We start from the raw sequence: 16,540 nt of genomic DNA on the forward strand, positions 1-16,540 counted from the left end.
ACACTTGAGAAAATTGCAAATGAAGTTCTAATCTTAAATTGAAGACAAATAATTATGATTCAACTATAACGATGTTTTGTTCTGCTGTATGTTCATGAGGAGGAACATTATATAATTCTATGAGTTCTAAAAACTTTTTCATTAATTCCAGGCTTGGAAATTAATGATGAGACTCGTTTGCCTTTATTTTTTCTCTATATACAAAAAAATAAAAGCATATCAGTCGCTACGCTTTCTAAACGGCCAAGGCATTTATTATCATTCCTCATTGTGTCTATTATGTGAACCGTTCATTTTATTCCAATTTTTGACGTAGAATACGTTTTACGGCAACAATTGGGTCCTAAAGCTATACCAGTTTTTATATATCATTTGAAAAAGCCGCGTTTTCTGAGCAAAACGTGATTTTTGAAAAATGTTTATCGTTTTCTTTCGATTTTTAAATGAAGAATAAAAAACTGCTCGAAAGGTCTTAGATGACGTTTCGCCCATGTACGGTATATAAGAGAACTGTCATTTAAGGCATTTCGAGCAGTTTTCCATCCTTCATTTAAAAATCGAAGGAAAACGATAAACATTTTTTTAAAAATCACGTTTTGCTCAGAAAATTGCACTCTTACAGCTGATATATAAGAATCAGAAAACCGTTCAAAACTTTAGGACCCCATTACAGGGACCCAATTTCAACACAGGGATCCAATTTCAAAACCGAAAACATCGAGAGCGTTACAAAAATTGTCCAATTTCAAACGTTTTAAACCCAGTCAGTTTCCAACCGATTTCTGTCATTTTTGCAGCAATCGATTGAAAAATCATTTAACCACCCGTCCAAATGCAGAAAATTGTAATCTGATTGTTCAAACTATTGTAATATTGAAAGTTGTTGAACAATGTCGAAACGCAAATGTCGATTTTTTATTGGTCGCTTGCTGCCTTTCCCTAAATAGGACGACAGAATGGAGTACCTAGTTAGCCGGGAATGCACTCTTTGGGATATATAAGAGTCTGTTTCTCCTCAAGCAAATCAGTTTACTAGCAGCAGGCAGCAGCATCGGACATCAACACCGATGGCAGTAGGCGAAGGCAGCGTGGATCAGCAGCGAGCAACAGCGGCGGTGGTAGTGGTTAGCTGCAGTCCTACCTCTTTCAGTTCGGCTCCACTTCGATCTGAGTTGGACCCCACCAGCGGTAATCCGATGCAGATATCGTTGGGCAAATACAACCCGAAACTGAAAGAAACTCGCACCGCCAGGTGGTTTGAGAAGCCACCATCATCCAGCGTATGCATATATAGGGTGTGTGCACATAACGTGTGTGAATATTTGTAGCGTGTATATATAAGGTGTGTGGCTTGCTTTAAAGCGTGTGTGTATGTTTATGGCGTTTATGCATGCCTGTAGCGCGTGTGTGCATGTTTATAGCGCGTGTGGCTTGCTATATAGCGTGCGTGGTTTGCTATATAGCGTGTGAATGTCTAGCGTGTCTGTGCATGTCTATAGAGCGTGTGGCCAGAGTGCGTGGCTTGCTATATAGCGTGCGTGGTTAGCAGTATAGCGGTTGAAATTTTCGTATATACACTACCCGTCATAAGTTTGGAATCGCTTTACTGAGTATTGCAACACCTAGTTTGAATATTGCAACACCCCGAAAAGTTTAGCATCACTCAAAATGGGCAAATTTCTGTAACTGTAACTGTAATATGCTTGACCAGAACTGGTGGCACAAGCCGAACACCGCAACTTTGTGGGTATCACGCGATAAGTTGAAGTCTAAATATGAAAATCTGCATGCACCCTAGCGCCGCATAGCGGGGTAATTCAGTATTAAATTGTCTACCATGTAGAAGCCTTTAGCCTTCTGAACAAGTTTGCTGAACACCGCAACTTTCTGGCAGGTCGGAATCGTGAGATTAGTTAAGTTCAAAATACGACTCATTGTGTGCTCACTAGCACCACATAGCGGTAAAATTTCACACTGAATTGGCCACCATACAGTAGCCTTTGACCTTCGGAACAAGTTTGCTGAAAACCGCAACTTTCTAGGTTGTCAAAAACACGAGATATCCGCCTATTCCAGGTGATGCTAAACTTTTCGGGAGGCGTTGCAATATTCAAACTGGGTGTTGCAATACTCAGTAAAGCGATTCCAAACTTATGACGGGTAGTGTAATTGCTAACAAATCACCTCATGTAGAATTTGATTATCACTTTGAATCATTCAAAACTAAATAAAAAATTTGCGATGTTGAAAAAATATTCACTTGTCAATAAATGGCATTGACAAACACAATTACCCTCAAAGTTTATTTGAAGAATTAACCCCAATTCAGTGTATTCCCAAACCTATTCCAAGAAATACATTGGCATAAGACAGGCTGTCGTATTCTACGTTACCTCTGCGGTCGTGTCTTAAAAACAACCTTTTCTACTTTCGATTTTGTTGGAAATGACATATCAATTTGAATCAGTTTTAATGTTGTTTTAATGTCTCTTGCTTATTTTTAATTGAACCTTGCAAACATGAACTGTGTTTTCATTTGTTTAGGTCAATGATACTTTTTGTGAACATTTTTTTTAATCGATAACAAATGTAAAATATTGATTTTTAAAGACAATTGAATATTCTTTTATGATGGGACTCGTATGCCTTTATTTTCAATATGGGACAGACAAGGTTTGGTATTTTCCCACTATTTTTCAGAACCAACTTCCAAATTTCATCAAGGCATACGAAAATTTGAACAAAATTAGATACATTCACAGCTTAAACTAAAATTTGCCTAATAGTCATATGGGACTCTTATGCTTTTATGGGCAGTCTAGCTCGGAAAAAATCAGTAAAATTGTGCTGGACTCCAACAACAAAAATTGAGTGTGTACTCTGCACGTTACGTTTTCTAGAGACAATAAATCCAGTGGCGACACTGCCAAAATTGGAATGAAAATTTGCTGTTAGTGTCATTCCGATTGAGCGAACAACCTACTTTGGAATCGCTTTACTGAGTATTGCAACACCCAGTTTGAAAATTTTGAATACTCGCGTGGAGAAAAGAGAGAGCATGTTCAGTGTTACCAGCGTTGCTCTAACTGACATGGCGCCACTCTAGTTATATTTGTATAAGCACTCTAGAAATAGTCTTAAATATCGATACACTTCTATGTATCGATACTGTGGGATTTATATTCTATACGGTACGGAGGAGCAGTTGTATCGTTGTGTGCGATGAGAAGAGGTTTACGAAAAAAGCTTTTGAGATTGCAGACGATGAATTATATCAGTGAGAGAGTCACATCGGTACCGACAGGAAGCTAGTAGATGTTAAACTTTTTGTATCTATTTTTAAAGTGAATCAGCCTATAATAATCAACTAAAATGTGTGTTTTGAATGCCTTGTGCCTCTTTTGATAAAACAATGATTAACACTGATGCTGAAAAACTCTTATAAGCGACATTTTACAGTTTGTTGGATGAAAAGCACAGCTATTGTACAATTAAAAGTGTGAGTGTATAGGTGGTTGAATGCACAGAAATACCACGAAGTGTCAGTGTGTGTGTGTTAAAACAACCCCTATGTTTTATGCAGCTTTCCATTGATGTGTCCGGTGACTTGTGTACGAAAAGAATAAACGGGATAAAGTTGGAAATATGCGATCCATTTTTGTTTACGATATAAGTCAATGCACTTGTATAATAAATATCTACGATACATGTTAAACGCAAGTGAATCCAACGCTAAAAAGCTTGGTTGATAAATGAACGGATAGGTCGAGGAAAACCTACAAAGCACTTTTCTTTTATAACAGGAAAACTGTGTAACTGAACTCGTGAATGGTAGTATTTGTTAGCAATCCTTCGATCTTCTGGACCCAATGAGTATGTACTGATTTTGATAATTTATAGATTCATTTTATATATATATATATATATATATATATATATATATATATATATATATATATATATATATATATATATATATATATATATATATATATATATATATATATATATATATATATATATATATATATATATATATATATATATATATATATATATATATATATATATATATATATATATATATATATATATATATATATATATATATATATATATATATATATATATATATAAATATATATTATGGTGTCCCAAAAAAATCGATGTTGAAAAAGTCAAGGTGCTCAGCCCTAAATTGAAAGATAATGTTATTTATAGCATTTTTGTAGAACATTTCGACTTTCTAAAAAATTGTGTTAAAAAGTTGTCCAAACGTGGTTTTTGAAAAAAAATTACTATATTTTAATTAAGGGGGGGGATTTGTTAGTAGCTTAAGTATTTATGATAAATATTAGTAAATAATGGTGACTTTTCAACACTGTTAGAAATTTGTAATTTTAATTGTTAGGATTTGTTTGCTTTCGCAATTAGGACTTATCGTTCGTAGGGATTTAAACCTACTTGTCAGAATAGGGGAAGTAAACTTACAACTAACTTATTGGCTATAAAGAGAACTTATCGTAGCAATTGAGGATTGCAACGATTTTTGTCGAAAATTGTTAATAATTTTATTTGACATAGCTTCTAATGGTTCAACACTAGTAAGTCTATGTAATTCGAGTGTACCAAACCAAGGAGGACGCTTCAAAATCATTTTCAGAATTTTATTCTGAATCCTTTGGAGCGTTTTCTTCCTTGTTGAACAGCAACTTGACCAGATCGGTACAGCATAAAGCATTGCTGGTCTAAAAATTTGTTTGTAAATCGAAAGTTGTTCTTTTCCTTTTCCTGTTAATGAGAGGATATAAACATCTCGTATATTTGATGCACTTGGCTTGTATACTCTCAATGTGCTCTTTGAAAATAAGTTTTTTATCATAAATTAGTCCCAAGTACTTAACCTTGTCAGACCAACTTAAAATAACTCCATTCATCTTGGCAACGTGATTATTGTTTGGCTTGAGGAAAGAAGCCCTAGGCTTATGCGGAAAAAATATCATTTGAGTTTTAGAAGCATTGGGAGAGATTTTCCACTTTTGCAAGTAGGAAGAAAAAATATCTAAACTTTTCTGCAATCGACTGCATATGACACGAAGACTTTTTCCTTTTGCGGAAATGCTTGTGTCATCGCAGAACAATGACTTTGTGCATCCTGGAGGCAAATCAGGAAGATCTGAAGTGAATATGTTGTACAGGACTGGACCCAAGACTGAACCTTGAGGTACACCTGCTCTGACAGGAAATCTATAAGATTTTGAATTCTGATAGACAATCTGCAGAGTTCGATCAGTAAGATAATTTTTTAAAATTTTGATTAGGAAAATTGGAAAATTGAAAGTTTGCAATTTCGCAATCAAACCTTTATGCCAAACACTGTCGAATGCTTTTTCTATGTCTAAAAGAGCAGCTCCAGTGGAAAAACCTTCAGATTTGTTAGCTCGTATCATATTAGTAACTCTGAGCAATTGATGAGTTGTGGAATGCCCATGGCGAAATCCAAACTGTTCATCTGCAAAAATTGAATTTTCGTTAATGTGTGACATCATTCTGTTAAGAATAATTCTCTCAAACAGTTTACTTATTGAAGAAAGTAAACTTGAAACTTCAGCTTGATTCTTATCCGGTTTTAAAATTGGAGTAATTTAAATTCCCGAAAAATAAGACTAATAATATACAAAACAAACTTAAATTACCCACTGAATATCCACTGCTCTCAGCAAATCATAACAATGAACCAATTACCAGTTCTTTTCAACGTCGCATCCAAAAAATACTACCTCATAGACAAATCATTTCCCATGGGCGCAACTACGGGAAGGCTAAGGGGGGCTTCAGCCCCCCCCCCCCCCTAGAAAGTTCTTAGGTCCCTCCTTGAATTTCCCAGAGAATGATTGTATTCAATATAAATAAATTCCATGCTTCTTATCAGAGCATCAAAATAAACACAAATTGAGATGTCATCATTCGTTGGCTAAAACCTAGTACTGCACCCAGGATCGATTCTCGAACCTAGATCTCTTACTTACCTTACCAATCAGACGAAAGCTGTAGTGGCTCGTGCTGTATGAAGAAATTATCGCCATGTTGCTCGGTTTTGGGCTGTTTCGCCAATTCCCCGAACGTCTCATCACCCGCAAGTCTCTTTCGATCTGGACGAGCCATAATTCACGCTGCGCGATGTGATTTCAGAGAGTTGTCGTACGGCATCCTTACGACGTGACCGGCCCACCGCACATAGGAGTATTTGACCCATAAAGTTGGCCAAAAGTCCGATATACAAAATACACGATTTCCATTATTTTTAATTGATTTCAGTTGAAGCATACCCTCATGCTATCCCAGAACCCATTTGTGTCTTATCACATAAGCCAAACTGTTATATTTCAAAGTTATTCCACAGTAAATTGGTCAGTTAAAAATACGTGTTACTGCTCGGGTGGCGTAAAAAATTGAAAAATTTTGTCAAAAAGTTTTTCTCCCTCACAGGTCATAATCTACAAGATAAGTAAAACGTTTTGCAATATTTAAAACGTTGAATGCATAAAATAATCATGGATTGTTTACGAAATAAATGATTGTGAAAGCCGACCGCGAAAAATCCATAATATTGCGAAATTAATTATATGATTTAATAACTTTCCGCGCAAGTCCTGTCGAAGCTTTATTCATTGGCAGAAAGGTCAAAGCCTTCTGAAAATATACGAAAAGAAAAATCTTCCTCCTGGTTCCTCTTTTTTATTTTATTGCCATTTTATTAAATGAAGATTTATATGGAAGTTTCTAAATTTTTGTTTTATATCATGTGTAAAAAGATACTACAAAAACGGAGTAAGCGAATTTAAAGTAACATTTTATTTATTGGGTGACGTTTTGCATGGATGTCACCTTTTTTGTGTTGATTATACGAAAATAACACGTTTTTGATATAAATCTATCCAATTACTACCAAAAAAGAGCGACTTGGACTTTTGGGCAGCTTTTTGGCTCAAATACTCCTATGTGCACCGCAACCAATTGACTTTCACCTCGTGTGCAATGGGGTTCTCTCCTAGCAGCGCTTGCAGCTCATGGTTCATGCGCTGTCGCCATTATTCGTCGTTTGTCTGTCCACCGTAGATAGTCAGCAGCGCCTTCCGTTCGAAAACTCCAAGAGCATTAAGAACCTCCGCGAAAAGCGTCGTTATATCGATTCCATAAAGGACTACCAGTTATATCAGGGTTTTGTACAGCGAAGAGTCAACTTCATGCGACTGACATGCGATCAGGCTTTATTCGATTTCTTGATTTTTGCTCACATTTTGACGTGGGACTACGTCTTTGTTTACTATACTGGGATGCATTCTGTAAAATTTGAAATGAAACTGGTAAATGTTGCGTCAGATTTCAAACGTTAATAACAGCATAACCACATGATGGATAACAATAACCAATATGTTGTTAGATAGATAAAATGTATAACAATTTTGTGATATGCTATTTATCACTCTAATTTCATTTTTAAGCGGTAAAATTGATAAAAAGTTTCAATAACAAAATTACGCGAATAATGAACCAATTACATGCGAGCATTCCTAGCACAGACGACGTGAATGGACACCAACCGTTTCATGTGATATTCTCTGTATCAATATCGGAATAAAAATTGACAGAGTCTCCCCGTCCCAATAGGTCAATTTATTTTAGCTTCCATGAGCTTAGACTAATATGATGTCTCGAAGGTAAAAGTTTTCCGAAAAGTTTGAAACAATCCCCATCCATGAACAATTTCAATACCTGCTTTCAGAATCTAATAAAAACTGATGTATTGAAAGAAAACATGCCGGTAAGAGCAAGAGTACCAGTGGAGTGAAGAGCCGCGGGCCGTTGTGTATGATTGCAGCGGTACTCTTCTATTCGTACATTTCAGCGGTACACTTCTATTCGTACTGCAGCGCTATTATTCGTACTGCAGCGCTATTATTTGTACTGCAGCGGTACTATTCGTATTGCAGTGGTCCACTTTTGTTCGCACATTTTCATTCGTGTGCAATCGAGGAAAAACTGCTGCTGTTGATGGTGATTGAAAGTTTATCTCATAAATATGATTACCATAAAATACTCAAGGATTGCAAGATTTTACAACGGATCTTTATTTAATTTTATCTTCGATATTCACTAAATAATCGTGACCGAATAGTAGTGGAAGAGCAAATTTCCAAATATACACATTTATAGAAGAGTAAGCCTACGAATGCTTGTGAATTTTTGAATTATTTACTAAGATTCATTCAGAATCTCTTTTTACATTTCAAAATTGTTAGATGATATATTATTATTCTAAGCTTTACTATAATAAACGTATATTAGCTGTCTCCGTAAAACTGCGATTGTAGTTGTAGGCAAATGAAAAAAAAAGTCTAGCAAAAAACCAAAATGGAACTGTTGATTGCTACGATTTTTTGCTGGAACGTGTTAATAATTTTGTTTAACATATCTTCTTAGGGGCCTCCATATTATTTTGAAAGTAAGATCCATATTATAGATTCGATTTAATCAGAGTTTAATGAAACAAAATCTTTCATTATGATAACGTAAGTATTATTGGATTTGGTTTTTGAGGCTATAGAGTTAATTCTGACTTTGACGCATTACGAGAAATTCGTGGTTCTTCTTCAACAAGCACAATACGCTTGTGCCTTGTCAAATACATGTTGATTGCACAAAAAAATACTACAGGCATAAAATCGCCAAACACAAAACGATATTCTTTCGTGTATTGTTGAATGTATTTCGGAAATTGATTTCCAGGGGAGGCTGAAAATAAAAATACGTACAGTCGCTGAGCAAACACATTGATTCTGTCTGCGGACTCTGTATATTTTGTAACAAAAAATCACCTAATTACAGTGTTTAGTCCCACGTCACCATTTCATACAACCCTAGGGCTGTATACCTTGTAGTATTTTCCACTACCTGCCAACGCCTCGGAGAACTAGACATTCTCTCACACAGACTGAGTAACTAACCACATTTATTCGAAGACTATTTCAGTCGCAGGAGCCGTTTTCGTTCAAATACGCTATGCTATGCGCAGGAGCAGTTTTCGTTAGCTTCTCAGTTACTAAAAGGAAAATTGGACAAATAACAAAACATTTAGGTTCACATTTAGGAGCAATTTACACACCAGAGATACTATCACTCAGCGCTAGGGTGGTTTACCGGTGAAACAAAAACCCTCAATAATTTACCCTCACCCGTTTATAATTTTTTGTGTCCTTCTTGTTTGTTCTGCTTGGATTAAGACGATGTTTTTGTGTGTGTCGATAATATGTCAAAAACTTCATATCAATAAATATTTATAAACTTTGGCAAGACGCTTTATATCCTCAAGCCTTTATATATTCGATGGATTGGTATGATCGAAAAATTTCTGCTACAAGTAGGGCTTCGGAGGATAGTGAAAAATATTTGATCGCGTAGATGTTCATCTTCCGTTTTCGTCTCATAAATCTTTCAAAATCTTGCAGTTCTTCAAACTCGGGTTTGATTTTGAGGATATTGAAACAAGCCTGCATTTTGAACGTTTTCAGTTCAGTGTCATCGAGGAACATTTCTCTGGCCTCTTGAGGTCTCCTTTAGTCCCACTACAATTAAGGCGAATAACGGTCTTCCAGAATTCCCCCTTTTGCTGATTGGTTTCCTTGAAGCCAAAAACGACATACCTTTTCATTTCTTCTTCAGAAAAGCCACAAAGTTTTGTTTATTCCCCAACATTCGCAAAACGCTTATATGGTAATAGCTAAAAATGAGGTATTAAATTAAAATATGACATTTTACCTAGTTATTGGTAGCGTACAAAGGGTTTTAGAACGATCTATTTCTTGTTCCAAAAAGTGACAAAAAAAGACCAAAACGTATACCAGTTTCAATTTTTTTCAATTTAGATCTGGTATAACACAAAATTTACACCACCGGTGCAGCAGTGAATTTGAGTTTGTTCCAAAAAATAGAACAAAACAACGATTTGGACCACCGCTGAAGATTGTAATTGTAATTGTAATTGATCGATTATCACTCTGGCTGGCCGCTGCCTGCCCATCTGCTTTCGCTGAGTGATAACCTACTAAGCCTATCCGTTATCCTAGGCAACGATGAGCATCCTTACTTTGGATATGCGCTAGACCGTGTAGCGCACCGGCTTCTTCCACTAGCAGGCTCAGGTTTGACACTGTCCCACTAGTTTCAGATACCTTGCAGAGAGGAGGGGGAAGATGAAACCAAATGACACTGTAAAGCAAAGCCTTGGTGCTACATTCTGATTCGGAACTTGACCTTCTTTTTATTGTACACAGAATTCGCAGCCAACTGTTTGATGTCCAGGACAATTGCGGGGCTAGCGCTACGATCCTACTGACACTAACAGTCTCTCCCGAGCCGAGACTCGAACCTACGACGACTGGCTTGTTAGGCCAGCATCGTACCTCGAGACCAACTGGAAGGTCAATATGACACTGTATTTGGTTGCAAATTTCTTTTAAAATCAATAGGTGTTCATGTTACGCGAGAATGATGGTAGCGTATTACGCTGTTTTATAGTTGTGAATTGGTAGTGACAAGTGTGCTTGCAGTGACAGTCATGGTCGTTGTTATGATCATGATTGTGAGATTATAAATATATAATAATCTAACAATAATGATAATAATAATAATAAAAATAATAATAATAATAATAATAATAATAATAATAATAATAATAATGATAATAATAATAGTAATGATAATAACGATAACAATAACAATAATAATGCTAATAGTAATAATAGTATTGATAATAATAGTAATAATAATAATAGTAATAATCACTATAGTGATAATAATAACATTAGTATTAATAATAACAGTGATATTAACTACAGTAATAAAAATGATAATGAATAGTTTGCTTATCTGTTCCTTCTCCGGCGCGCGTTGGTTGTGCTTTCCATTGATGTCGTCTCCGTGGTGTTCCCTGATATTTGTTGTCATGTGCATGTGCTCGGGTGTGTTTCGAATTATGATGGATGCGAAAACGAAAGGAGGAAAGGAATTAAAGTGTTAGTAAAAGGTAAAAAAAAATATTAATGATGGCTTGGATTTGTTATTGCACTCGTTTTTGCATTGTTCGGGTGTGATGTGTGGATGATGATTCGGCGGTTTTGATTGTTGGGCTCTAATCATTGTCCGAATCACTCGTCTCGTTGTATCCTTCAAAATTTTCTTCATCCGAGAACCCGATGAACTCTTTCTCATAGTCTCCTTCTGTTGGTTCTTCTTCTATCACAAACTTCATTCTGTCTGCAAACGCTTTGAAGCGTTCCCTATCTTCCGCCAGTTCTCGAAGATACGTTTCAGGTCATTTTGTGCATTCCACGTCCTGTTCCTTGCACATCTGCCAGTTGTGGCATGGGCGTCCTTTTTTTAGTGGGCCAGGTATGCTGTATTGTGCTGCTAGTTTCAGAATTTCTCCTTCTTTTGCTCGCATTATGTGAGCCCAGTACAGCAGCCTCGTGACTCGCGTTTTCCTTATAATTGTATGTCCTTGTAGTACTGTCTCTATATCTATTTCTTCATCTTCAGGAGTGGTTTCATCGGTTGCGTCATGTCTGGAGGCTAAGTGTAGTCCTGTGACTATAACTTCTTCCATATCTCTCAGTCGGTTTCTGTTGTGCTTTGTTAGGGTGGATACTTCGAGAGCGTAGAGAGCTATGGGGCAAATCACCGCGTGGTATATTTTCAGGGAGATTTCCCACTTCGAGTTGAGGTCTCTCACAAAAGTGACTATCGAGTGGTACGCACGTAGTGCTTTTTTGACTCTGTCTGACACTGTTTCTCTTCTGCTTAGCGTACTTGTGAGAAATGCTCCTAAATACCATAGTTTCGTTACAATTTTCAGCTCGACGTTCCCGAATCTTTCCGTTTCTGGTGTTTCGCTGTTTTGTACCGTTGGGTTCCGAATTAGCAGCTCTGTTATGCTCACGTTGAGCTCCTGACCAAACTCACTCAGGCAAGGTCCGATGAGATTTATCAGCCTTGAGATTTGTGTCGGATCTATGGCTAGTAGTAGTATGTCGTCCGCATACACTCGTAGGCACGGCAGCTTTAGTCTTCGCGATTGTCCAAGAAACAGTTCTGGCATTTGTTGTTTCAGCTTCTTTAGCGCTTGGTCAAGTAAATAAACAAATAGCTTGGCTGATAATAGGCATCCTTGTTTGATCCCTTTTATTTTGTAATGGTTTTCCGTCCTTTGTCGGTACCATTGGAGGGATGTTCTCTCTGTTAGGCATGCTGCCACTATTCGGTTCGTTAGGTACGTTGGTACTCCCAATTCGGCCAATGTTTCCGGTACCATCCGTAAGTTTACGGTATCAAATGCCTGTTTTAGGTCAAGGGACACTATATAGGTAGTTTTTCCCTTCCGCTATCTTTCGTCCAGCTGTTGTCTGACTATATATACTTGGTCTTCGGCACTTCTGTTGTGGTGGTATGCGTAGCGTGAGGCTGAGCCGTACCACGTCTTGAAGCGTTGGTCCCGAGCCTTCGGGGAGACCATCTTGTTCCGATAGCCACTCCACTTCATCGTCGCCTGCGCTCGATAGTAATTTTCCCTCCCAATTCCGCATTGAGATGAATGTTGCGGTTCGTTGTGTTGCTTTGCGTCGGTGACGCTTCAAATATCGAAAAGTGAACCTGATTCGGTCCAGAGCTGGGAAACTTTCGATGTTGTCGAAAAACTGCTGTACTTTTTCCTCCTCGTATTCTTCGTATGCCTGGCGCTTCCTTTTCTTAGCTTCTCTGTGCTTCTTTTTAAGCTCAGCGTCCTGGCGGTTTGCCAGTAGCTCTCTCTGAATTTTTTCCATCTCACGTCCAGCTCTCAGTCTTCTTGGCGTTTGTGGGGATCTGGTTATGTTCAGTGTTGTTGCCGCTGCGTCCAGTATATGGTCTACAGTTGAATCGGTTAGCTGGTTTATATGCGTTGGGGTGTTCTCCTCCAGCTGTAGCGGTTTGCTGTTTAGAGCGTTGTGGTAGCGCTCTCTTGCTTCTGGGTCCGTCGTAAGTAGCGAAACTTGATAGCTCGGGTTTCCGGTCCTCTTGACGTTCGCACAAAATTGTGTTCTGGTTTTGTTTTGGGTATGTTTCGTGCCAGAAACGGTCTTGTGGCTGTGGTATAGGATAAGAGATACCTCAGTCATTGGGAGTACCCATTTCAAGCAGGATCCGAAACAACCTGGAGCGCCTGTTGCAGATTCTCCAAGTTATTGCAAACATCCTGACCGGAAAAGGGCACTCCTCCCCGGCTGAAGCGCTTTCTTACCGCACGGTTACCATTAGCATGCGATGATCAGAAAATCCGGCTGTTCCTGCAACGCACCTGCACTTCGGTCTCTGAAAACGAGGTTTTATGGGCATTGCCACGTGGTCGATCTGCGATTGATTCATTCCGCGAGTCCTAGTTTGTAGCACACTTGGGCATGGTCCAAAGGAGATACAATGTCGATAATTGTAGGCTTGGAGTATATCTTTAAGTCCATCTCCATTCGCGTTGCTCCAAGGGTGGTAGAGGAACTTTCCAACTCTTGGTTTGTCCGCTGGTAGCAAGTCGCGATATCCAACATGTGCATTGAATTCACCAAGTAAAATCACGTTAGCTTGTTCGCGTGGGAATAGATGTCGAAGGAAATTGTGCAATAGACTGTACTCAGGATCAGCTCGTTCACTCGAGGATCTGGCATATGTGGAAACAACTATCAGCAGTTCTTCGAAAACTGGTAGAAATACGGCGCATGAGTTATCTGATGTTCTTAAAAATCTGCTTTTGGGTACCAATCCGTTCGAAATAGCTAGGGCAGTCCCGCCTCCCATTCTTGCATGCACTGTCTTTCTGTTAACATTGAACCACGAGTGCTGATTGTACACGTTGCCATTCTCGTTTCTTGAAGCCTTGCAACAGCTACGTTATTGGTTTGCAGAAACTGATCAATGAGTTCTTGGTCATGTTGCTGAGAGCATCCAGCAACGTTCCATGTTCCGAGCGTCATGGTTTCTGTTACGTTTATCGGGTTGGGAATTGTGCCTTGTAAGTCGCTGTTTTGTGACACCTCGTGAGTATTTATAGCTGTAGGCATTTGATGCCTTATTCGTAAGTGATTTATCGGAAAAATGGATCGTGTTGGTGGCAAGACTTCGGACAGTATGTGTTCGGACATTTCGTCTACACGTGCGCTCATCGCGCTGTCATAGTGGTTATAGTTCCCATTTTCATCCATTCGGTGTATAATGCTCAGATGTTGTTGCTCCGGGTTACCATGCTTGCGTTTTCAGAGTAGATGTCGATACAGCATCCAAAGTTCTCTGCCACCGCTCGTATACTTTCTTCTCCCAAAACCCTGGTGTTGCAAGGTTGTTAAGGTAATGTTCGATTAATTGTTCTGTTGGCATGGTGTCTATTAATTCCGGAAAAATTATTTGAGCTTGTGCCATTAGTTGCTCTCCTAGTTAGTGACTTCGTTCGCGGTAAAAATTTGCTACTAATCCTCGGAGAGTGTAAGCATGAAACTTGTTTTTATCAGTTCCTGGCAGGGATCGCCATATCTGGTGGGCTAATGATGAGAATAAACAGTTCCGTCGCCAGGGGTTTTATAAACAACTGTTTCTCCTCCTTGCACTTGTACTGTTTGTGTTTCCATTGTGATATTGCGTTTTATCGTCTAATTCCTGTTTGTACACTTATTATATTTGCACTGCTTGTTTATCTGTTAAAAACTATTGTTGAATTTAGTTGGTAACAATAATGGTGATAATAACAGTAATGTTGACCATAGAAATAAATGTTAAGTGTGTATGTAATAATGCGCACGCAAACACTTTCATGCGCACCAGGGATGTTACGGATGTGATTTTTCAGACATCTGCAGATGCGGATGCGGATATGTGATTACGGATGCAGATGTTGATGCGGATGTTCCGCATTCGCGGATTATTATAGTTCCGCATTACGGATGCAGATGTTGATGCGGATGTTCCGCATTCGCGGATGCGGATGCGGATATCCGTAGCATCCCTTGTGTTATATTTTGCTTTTTTCACATAACCATGCCCCTCCCCAGTGCAAAAGTTATTTGGGCGAGCAGTAAATACACCAAGGAAAATTTTTCTGCAATATTTTATGAAGCGATATTTTTTTTTCAATATCCGCATGGTATGATGCGGATGCGGATATGTGATTACGGATGCAGATGCTGATGCGGATGTCAATTTTCATGCGGATGTTCCGCATTTGCGGACGCGGATCAGGGATACCAAATGTGCAGGTTTGTCTGCAAAACGCAGATTTTTAGAGTCCGTGTGCAGATTTTTATTGATTCGCAGATATTTGCAGTTTTTCTTTAGTTTCTGCAGATTTTTGTTCGAGTCTCCTTATATTTGCGCAGATTTTCTTGAAATGTGGACAGATTTTTGCAGACTTTTGCCTGCGCGATCGAATTTTTTTCGAATCACGGATAGATTTTTTTCAGATTTCGAGCAAATTTTCCCGGTTTTTCGGCAGTTGCAAACATTTTTGTAAAACATCTGGCATCTCTGATGCGGATGCGGATATCCGTTACATCCCTAATACGCACATAACCATTTCATGTTTATTCACGCATATGTGCACTCAAACATACACATTCGCTCACACTTTCACATTTTCTGTATACACACACACACTTATGTATATCAATGAATTATGTATAATGAATCGATCTGTTCTTCCGCGGGTGCAGAACAGACGAGCCCCACCGGTCCAGCCCCGTACTGGCCTGGCCCGGAAGACCTAACTCCGCCTCGCTGCGATTGATTTGTGAAGAGGCAGCATAGTATTCCCAATCCAGCAGAAGAGTCCGGTGAGGCTCCCTTGGCACACATTTCCGTTGCCACACGTGTTCGCCCATTCTCGCTCTCATCTTTTAGCGCCACCCAGGGGGGACTTGGCCCTGTACCCAATGCGCTCAATATCTCTCCTTCGCCCATATATTCGCAATAACTTGTGATACAGTGGACGAAATATCATTACTAGAGATAGTTTACTGACGTTTTCCAATTAGGAAGATCGACAGGTAATTGATGGGTGTTCACCTGGCTCACCGTAGAATGTGCTACGGAGAGGGCGGGAAGTTTTGATAAGCTTTGACACCCCCCCCCCCTTTTGGACCACCGCTGAAGATGCCCTAATAATTCACATTAGATAATATGATTCGCTATGCACACTTGTAAAAAAATATCATCAATGAAAAATTTTGCATTTATATTTTCAGTGATAGTTGTCGATAGTTTACAACATGAATTCAAGCACATATTTGATAGAAAATCATCCATGCCAGCCCCATCAACCCAACCCATTGCCGTATGGCATCACCTGACATCTGAACTTGGATTACAACTTAACAATTAAGCTTGATATTTTGAACGATTAAACTATTAAACGACGCAACCCAGTTTGTGTTAATTGTACGCGTAGTTGCTGAGTAATAAGAGTTTGAAG

General features: G+C 38.6%; 1 protein-coding gene across 5 annotated transcripts in view; it reads left to right on the top strand.

Moving 5' to 3' along the window:
• Positions 1–16,540, top strand: part of LOC129723121 (protocadherin-like wing polarity protein stan) — a 237,670-nt gene that overhangs the window by 37,792 nt on the left and 183,338 nt on the right. For 3 of the 5 annotated variants that reach the window (XM_055677105.1, XM_055677101.1, XM_055677104.1), the window contains exon 1: positions 3,262–3,873. The exons of 1 other annotated variant lie outside the window; for it this stretch is intronic. The gene's annotated coding sequence lies outside the window, so the exon portion shown is untranslated. Of the gene's footprint in view, positions 1–3,261; positions 3,874–16,540 lie in introns of those variants that run through there. One more of the 5 variants, XM_055677102.1, reaches the window with a different exon arrangement.

The sequence above is a fragment of the Wyeomyia smithii genome, chromosome 2 (genome assembly GCF_029784165.1).
Source record: "Wyeomyia smithii strain HCP4-BCI-WySm-NY-G18 chromosome 2, ASM2978416v1, whole genome shotgun sequence".
In the NCBI taxonomy this organism is placed as follows: domain Eukaryota; kingdom Metazoa; phylum Arthropoda; class Insecta; order Diptera; family Culicidae; genus Wyeomyia; species Wyeomyia smithii.